This window comes from Ananas comosus, linkage group 1 (assembly GCF_001540865.1).
Source record: "Ananas comosus cultivar F153 linkage group 1, ASM154086v1, whole genome shotgun sequence".
NCBI classification, from domain to species: Eukaryota; Viridiplantae; Streptophyta; class Magnoliopsida; order Poales; family Bromeliaceae; genus Ananas; species Ananas comosus.
The window spans coordinates 3716308-3724501 of NC_033621.1; the positions used below are offsets into that span (position 1 = coordinate 3716308).

General features: G+C 41.1%; 1 pseudogene; it reads right to left on the bottom strand.

The window, feature by feature from the left end:
• On the bottom strand, positions 2808-7838 carry LOC109716882 (annotated as a pseudogene).

The window sequence follows — 8194 nt, forward strand, 5'->3', positions numbered from 1 at the left end:
TAGTATATACTGATCGTCTTTATTGAAAGAAGAAGACGGAAAGAAATTCGCCGATCACATTATTTCAAATTTCAAAAAATTAATTTTCTATATTCTATATTGGGATGTACTATTATAATACAATTTATTAATATAATATAATATATAATGCTATTGAAAAATCAGGATATCTGTATTTTTTTTTTCGGATATCCAGATAATTAACTCTCTAAAATTAAATTTGTATCCACATCCGACCGAATATAGATATTTTCTATCCGGATACGGATAATACTAAATATTAATGTGGATATTTTTGGATAATACTTGATCCGTTTTCACCCCTAGATCCACCCTACATTGTGTGATGATAAAAAAGTCAAAATAAATAATTCATTTTTTTAAGAAAAGTAAAATGTATGGAGACCATCCTAACTAAATAGAGTTAAAACTCTATCAAATTTAATAGAATAACCAATAATTGACCTACTATTATTTGCTAAAAAATGAATTAAAATCATTAAATTTATCAATAAATTTGCTATAATTTTTATTTTTTTATTTTTACTCACGTCACTCAACCCAAAAAACTAAAAAATTGAGGGGGCTATTCATAGTTGGGGTGACATCCCTAAATATTTTTACCAAAAGTAAGAGACAAAATGCTACCTCTAAGTCAAAAAATAGAATGTAAATCTTACACTCGCCTAATTAAAAATTTAAATACTATTTTAACGTTAATTTTTGGATGGATAATACTGTTGGGAATCCGGTACTTGCCCCAGTACCAGATCTTGTGAATCCGCAACCCGCTTCGACTGTTGTGGATCCGGTATCGATTGTTGGGATTCCGCAACGGAAACGTCAAATCGAGTTTCTGATACAATCATAAAAGAGAAAAATATGCAGGTAAAATAAGATTCAATAAATAAGAGAAGATTACACTTGACTCCTCTTTTGCACAAAGTAGCTATAACCCGAGCCCTCTTTCTGAATCTCTTCTATCCTTCTCTTGTCTATAAAAGACAACTCTCTTTCTCTCTCACATGCACCCGTTCTCTCTCACATGCACCTGTGCACTAGGTGCATGCAACCGACCAACTCTCTCTCTCTCTCTCGGTACAACCTACCAAAAAGTTTCAACTTTTTGGTAAGTACTCCCCTCCAAAAGCACCCCACATAGTGCTTATATAATGCTTACAATAAACGTATCCAAATCCTAGTATATTTAGAATTTCTGCTCTAATAAATATTTAAATCTATATTTCGTTCATCTCTAATAGATTTAAATATTTATTCTAATTTAGTTAGATTCATACTTTAATTAATATTTAAATCTTAATTAATCTCCAACAAATTTAAATATTAATTCTAATCCAAATAGAATTCAACTACAAATCTACCCGAATCCTAACAAATACATAAGATTTACACTTGCTGGTGGTGTATAAATAGAAACACTCAAAAAAAAAAAAAAAAAAAAAAAATTGCTGCTTCAACTTTTAATCCAGAATTTAAAAGCAAAGGCTAAGATTGCTTCTCCTAAAAGCCAAAGCTAAAATTGGTGCTGTTAAAGACCTTTAGGTTTATTTCACTTTCAAATCCACAGTTGACTGTTTGGAACAAACTAGTTCATGTGAGCATGCACTTTTCAGAGCCCTAATGCCTCCATACAAATGGCAGTGGATGTGGATAACATAATTTTGCAGATATTTTGGTTGTCTTTTTCATCATCTTACCAAGATTAACCAAGCTGTTCCTGCATCACCATCTGCAGGGTTTTAAGTACTCACTAGATTAGGGCTCCACACACAGTTAATCGATTCGCCACGTCAAGTTGTTGGATGATGACCAGAGATAAGGGTTCCAAATTCAGATTTTTGGTGGAGTTCAGATCAAATTAGCCACGAATACAGTGAAAAACTGATCCAAATTTGAATCACCATGTTTCCAAGTTGAGCAAAGTAAAAGCAATATTTGTAAACCTAGTATTAGCTATAGGTTCCAAAACCATGACTGAAGCACACCTTAAAAACAGGCAAACCAAAAGGCACACTCCTTAACTATGGCCGCTGTTGAAATTGGTCCTATCAAAAATCTATTCTAGAAACTTCCAGCTCAAACTTGCAAAATCCTCTGTAACTGTTGCAACGAAAACTCTCATATCAAATGGAACATAACTAAAATCAAACACATATATTAGTTGAGGGTTTGAAATCCTAAAAAAAGGCATACATCAGGGATCGATTTCGATATCAACAATCCCATTCGAAAGTGTGAGATGCAATGAATCTCACATCATCTCATGATTTGGGGGTAAGAAATGAGATATCATGTGAACGTGAGGGTCTAAACCAGGTGAGTCTATGACGTCCCAATAGAATAGTCTCATATCGGATAAATCCTAATATTACTGAGTTTTAAGTGTTTTGGACCAGTAGTTTGAACTACTAGTACTAGTAGGCTGGGTCGTTATATTATTCCCCAACAGATATTTGGGCCCACAAGCAAACCTGTCTTAAATTTAGCATACTAAAAGAATCCACTAAGCTTAGATACCTAATTGTAAGCCAAACAAAAAGGAGTTAGGTGCCCTAATCCAATACATTATTCCCCTATAAAATTCCTACTAGAGAACCCAAAACCTCACAGATGTCACCTATTAGAACATATCCATCACCTGCAATGGGATCCACCACTACCTTTATAATGCTTTTATTAAAATGCAAGGATAATAACTTGCTATAGACTAGGTTAGCTTTGAGCATCATCCAAAAGATTAACAACGCCGATGAGTAAAGATTATCAGATAGATAGAATACCACAGATACAGCAAACAATAATGCAGTTGAAATAATAGCCATAATGAAGTCTCAGTAAATGTTTACATCATAGAGAGCCCCAGGGTACAGCTACAGAAGAACAGTAGCTCCAGCCTCATTGCAGTTTAAGAAAACATAGAAATTACATGTCATAATTTACCCCCCAAAATTCCTACATGAGACTTGGTTTAAGAAACATATAACAGTTGTTTTCCATTACTTAAGGGATCCCCCCCTTTTCTCCTAGATACCACCTTAACAACATATACACTGATATTAAAGAAAGAATGAAACTAAGATGCTAGAGATGAGTTGAGAAACAAAGGCTTAATTGCTATAGGGCATGGTAAAAAAGAAGGGAAAAAATATACATATATTTGAACTATAGAGAGTAAATCTATACCTGGGCAAGGGACTTGAAACAGCCCAGATTAGATGTCTCCACACTTTTGTGCTTTGATCTGTCTAAATTCCCCTAGAAAATATATGAACTCTTTTGCTAAAGAAAATGAATCCTTGAATTACCACCTTCGGTCGTTCGTCCGTCGGCTCCACGACCTTGCGAAGCACCCAAAAGAATATTTATTTACTCAAACTCAAAGTGATTGATTACCTTACCTGCCAGTGATTTTCTCCTTACGCTCAAAATTTTCGCTTGCTCAGTTCGGATCGCTAAACTACCTTCCTCTCGAGCTGCATCTGCTCGAGCAATGCCCCGACGTCTGCGGCTTGATCGAGCCCGCCCATGTGCAGGTTCGAATTCGGAACCTCGCCGCCGGGAATAACACCAGCGGGCATTAGGTTCGAACGCCCAGCGGAAGCATGTGCGGAGCCGGTTCCGACGGGCTTCTCGGGAGGGGACTCCTTAACCAAAGAATGGACCCACGAAAGGTCGGGTTCCTCACCACCGCCCGATCTCAGCTCGAATGACGACGATCTCTGCAGCCTGCCCAGTTCTTCGCTGTTCACCTCCCAGTCCGGCGCCCTCGACGGCGAACCCCAGTTTGGCCACGACGAGTTCACCGGAGAACCTACGATAAGAGAGGTGCCCGAGCCGAGATCGCGGGAGCTGAGGCTCCTCAGCGTCTGCTGCTGCTGCTGCTGCTGTTTCTCGCGTTGCACGAGTGCGGCGAAATGGGAGTTCATAGGGGATATCGGCTCCATGCTCCGAGGAGACATCCGGCCGGGCGAACCGATCCCAAGAGATGCCTGGAGCAGAGACGAGTGCGGGGACAATTGCTGAGCGTCCACGGCTTTAGGCGAGAACAAGTTTTGCTGCTGCTGCTGAAACTGATGAAGGATGGCGCTCTTGTGCGACGGCGAAAAGATTGCGCCCTGATCGGAGCTGTAGTTAGGGGACGAGGCGATCTCGGCGGAGAAGAGATCATCGAGATTGGCTGGGGCGAGGGTCAAGGCCCGGGCAATCATGCGGTTGCCGGCGGAGGCGCCGAGCCGAGAGTGCGACAGATCGTTGCCGCGCAGGAGGGCGTCGTAGTCGTAATCGTAGTCCGACATCAGAGAGGAGAAATCGTCGGCCACCTGCACGTCCCTGGCGCTGAGCGACGCGCGGAGGCGGCTGGACTGGAGGACGCTGCCGGGGAGGTGCAGCGCGGGCACGCTGGGCTGCGGCCAGCCGGCGCAGCCGAGGGGAGCAGAAGAAGAACCGGCGGCCGAGGGCGAGAGGGGCGGCATGCCGGCGGACGGGAGCGAGGAGGAGGAGGAGGAGGAGGAGGGGGAGGCGGGGGGCATGGGCATGGGCATGAAGTCGGAGGAGCGGGGGGAGGGGACGGCGGACCCGGTGGAGACGAAGATGGGGCGGAGCTCATCGGGGGAGTGGGCGAAGAAGCAGACGCAGCGGGCGCAGGCGGGGCCGTCCTTGCAGATGCGGGTGCGGTACTGGGCGGGGTGGAGCCAGCACTCGAAGACGCCGTGCGCGTACTCGCACAGGTCGCCGCGCCGGCAGGCGCCCTTGCGGAAGTCCGGGCACGGCATGCAGCTGTAGTGGTACTTGCGCGGGTCCCGCCGCCGCGCGTTCTCCCCCGGGTGCACGAACGGGCACTCCGTCCAGTCGTGCGAGTACGCGCGCGAGCACGGCCGCACCTTGAACGAGTACATCCGGAACTCGTCCGTCGCGTACACGCTGTTCTTTATGTCCGGCAGCGACGACGGATCTCCTGCGACGACAGCGAACTCCCTCTCCCTCTCCTTTTCCTTTCTCGGTGGTTGGGGTGGGATTGGTCCTGGTGGTGGTGGTGGTGGTGGTGGGTTTCGGTTGCGGAGGAGGGGGTAGGGGTGGTGGGTGAGGGAGGAGGAGGCGGAGGAGGGAGGGTTTGAGGTCGGGGAGGTGGGGAGGGAGAGGACGAGGTCCGGAGGGGAGGCGGCCGAGGGAGTCGGGGGAGGAGGGTCGGCGCCGGCCGAGAGAGGACGGCGGAGGGGGCGGAGGGGGAGGCCGAGGCGGCGGCGCAGTGGAGGGCGGTGGCGGCGTCGGAGGAGGAGCGGCGGTTGACGTCGACGGACGGGGCGGACAGGAGCACGCCGAGCGCCTCCACGCTCCCGTACGTCGCCGCCACCATCAGCGGCGTGCGCAGCTCCCGCGCCATCTGCGCCGGCGCCGGCGCCGGCGCCGTCCCCCTCCTCCGTCCGTACCACACCCCCTCCTCGTCGGCGGCGCCGGCCGGGAGCACGACGAGGAGGCGACGCAGCGCCGCGGCGTCGTTGTTCGCCGCGAGCTCCAGCAAGAGGCTCGGCGACGTGGGCGAGGGCGAGTGCGAGGAGACGGAGGAGGACGAAGGGGACGAAGGTGAGGAAGGGGAGTCGGGAACGTCGACGGAGAGGTTGGGGGGCGGCGACCGCATAGTGGGATTATTATGCGGCTCCTCCGAGGGTTTTATGCGCTCCGGGCCACCGCACATGCTTCTTCGCCCGCGGCGGAGGGAGAGAGAGAGAGAGAGAGAGAGAGATTGAGGGGCCTGTGGATTTTTATATACACGCGGCGCACCGACATTATTACATATTTAATAAACGAATTACGAAAAATAATAATTACAACAATAAATATAATTTCGTAATAGTTAAATAAAAATTACACATGTACTTCACAATTTAATAAAAGTGTAAGAAGAAATATGCAGTATATACCGAGATATTTTTGTAAAATTAAGGAGATTACTGAGAAATTGCGTTACGTGCCGTAAAAAAATACAATAAAAAAAATATTTTATTTATTTTTATATGTAATATTATGTTTCGTATATTGTGATGAGTCGATTATAACATATTTTCTGCAGTCTCACCGAAAAATATAAAAACATATTTCTATATATATATATATATTTTTCTAATTTTATTTTATTTAATGGCGTCAGATAGACCTAACGGTTTCAACAAAGTTGAAAGATTAACAACATACCCTCTCCTTATACTTTACTATTTTATTATCTTATTTAATACTTGATCGAAAAGTTTAATATCAAATAAGATAAAGAAATAAAAGTTTTTAAACACCAGAAACGATGCATTATTTAACAACCTATAGTAAANTAACTTAGGTTTCGTTTGGGATTGTGAGTAAATTGCATTACGTGCGGTGGGTAAGTATGATGGAAAAAATACTATATTTGTTTTCTTATGTAATATTGTATTCTGCATATAGCGATGAGTTGGTTACAATATATTTTCTACGGTCTCATCGGAGAACGCAGAAATATATCCCCTGTATGCTTTTGTCCCAACTATATTTTATCTAATAGCGTTAGATAGATCTTAATACAAAAACTAAGCTTTAAGGGCAAATAAGAAACTTTGGTGACGATAGAAGAGTATATTTGAAAGCGTAAAATAATAATTTTATAGAGATGACGGTTGTTCTTAACCGTTCAATAATTGAATTTAACTCTATGAGTATATTTGAAAAACTTTAAAATTTTAAAATAGTATTTTTAATATTAGTTTTTTAAAAGGAACAAATAGAAAATCAAAAACTTTTGAAAGGTATATAAGCGATTGCTCTTTTATTTTACTATCATACTTATTTGACAGTAAATATTTTAATAAGACAAATAAAATACAAAATAATTAAATATAATTTTTTAAATTATAAAATGATAAAGTAAAAATATGCTAAATGACCGTAGAAAAAACTTAGTTTACCCCATTAAAATTAATTCTTTTTATTATTTCTCACCATTACCTTCTTAACTAAATATTTTAATTATATTTAATATTAATTATTATTTTAAAATTATCATTCTAGATGAATCTCATCATATTCATATCTTAAAGACTAAATAAATTCTTTAAAAAAAATTAAAAAATAATTCCTTACAACGGTATAATGGTACAACTTGTTTTTAAATTGTAATGATTATTATTATAGTTAACTGATAATAATAAATAAATAAATTTTAATATCTTTTCTAATTTTAAAGTATATTTAATTATTAAAATGTTAGAGAAGAATAAATCCACAATATTAATATTAAAACTTTACAAACAATTAACATTTTAGAAGAATAATCTAAAAATAATGAAACACAATGAAGAAAAAAAACCATTTGTACGAAAAAAAAAAGAAAAAAAAAAGAGTTAGAGAAAAAACAGAGTCCGAAACAGGTGGAAGGGGAAAAAAAAAGAAACAAAAATCCCGAGAAAAATGAGAGAAAAATTGTGAATTTTTTTAAATAAAAATAACAAATATATTTGGAAACAATCGTGTCCAAAATGTTTACGGAAAATAAATATAGAAAGAGATATAATAATTTTTTTTTTAAAAAAAACCAAAAACTTTACCGATTTGAGAAGCGATACAAGCTTAAGAAACGGAAGGAATCGCCATCAAAAGATCGCCGAGGAAGCTCCGACGCGTACTACTACGGCCCGATCCGGCGAAGAGATCGGCGATCGGAGATCGGAGAGAGGAGAGGGGGGGAATAATTTTTCTTTTTTTTAAAATTTTCTTTTTCGAAAATCTCCAAAATTCAAATGAAATGAAACGCTCGAAAAAATGAGAGCAAAATTTTAACCCTCTCGACACTGGGTTGGGGTTTTTTTTCCTGCTATTCTCACTCCCCCCCTCGGTGGTACAAATGAATTTCGGATGAATTGCACTTTTAGCCCCTGAGCTTTTCAAGTTTCTAACTTTTGTCCCTAAAGTTTTTAATTTGGGCCTCCAACCAACCCGAGTTAGTTTCTTTATAGTCATTTATTATATGAAAAAACTTCAAATACTATTCCTGTGATTTCACACTTTCTCACTTTAGTGCCCTATGATTTAAAGTGTATCAATTTAATGCCATGTGATTTTTTTTTATCCTTTTATTATTGATTTTACTAATTTTTTTCGTTAAATTAGTGACAAAGTTACAACTAAAAGGTACTAAAGTGAATATTCGATA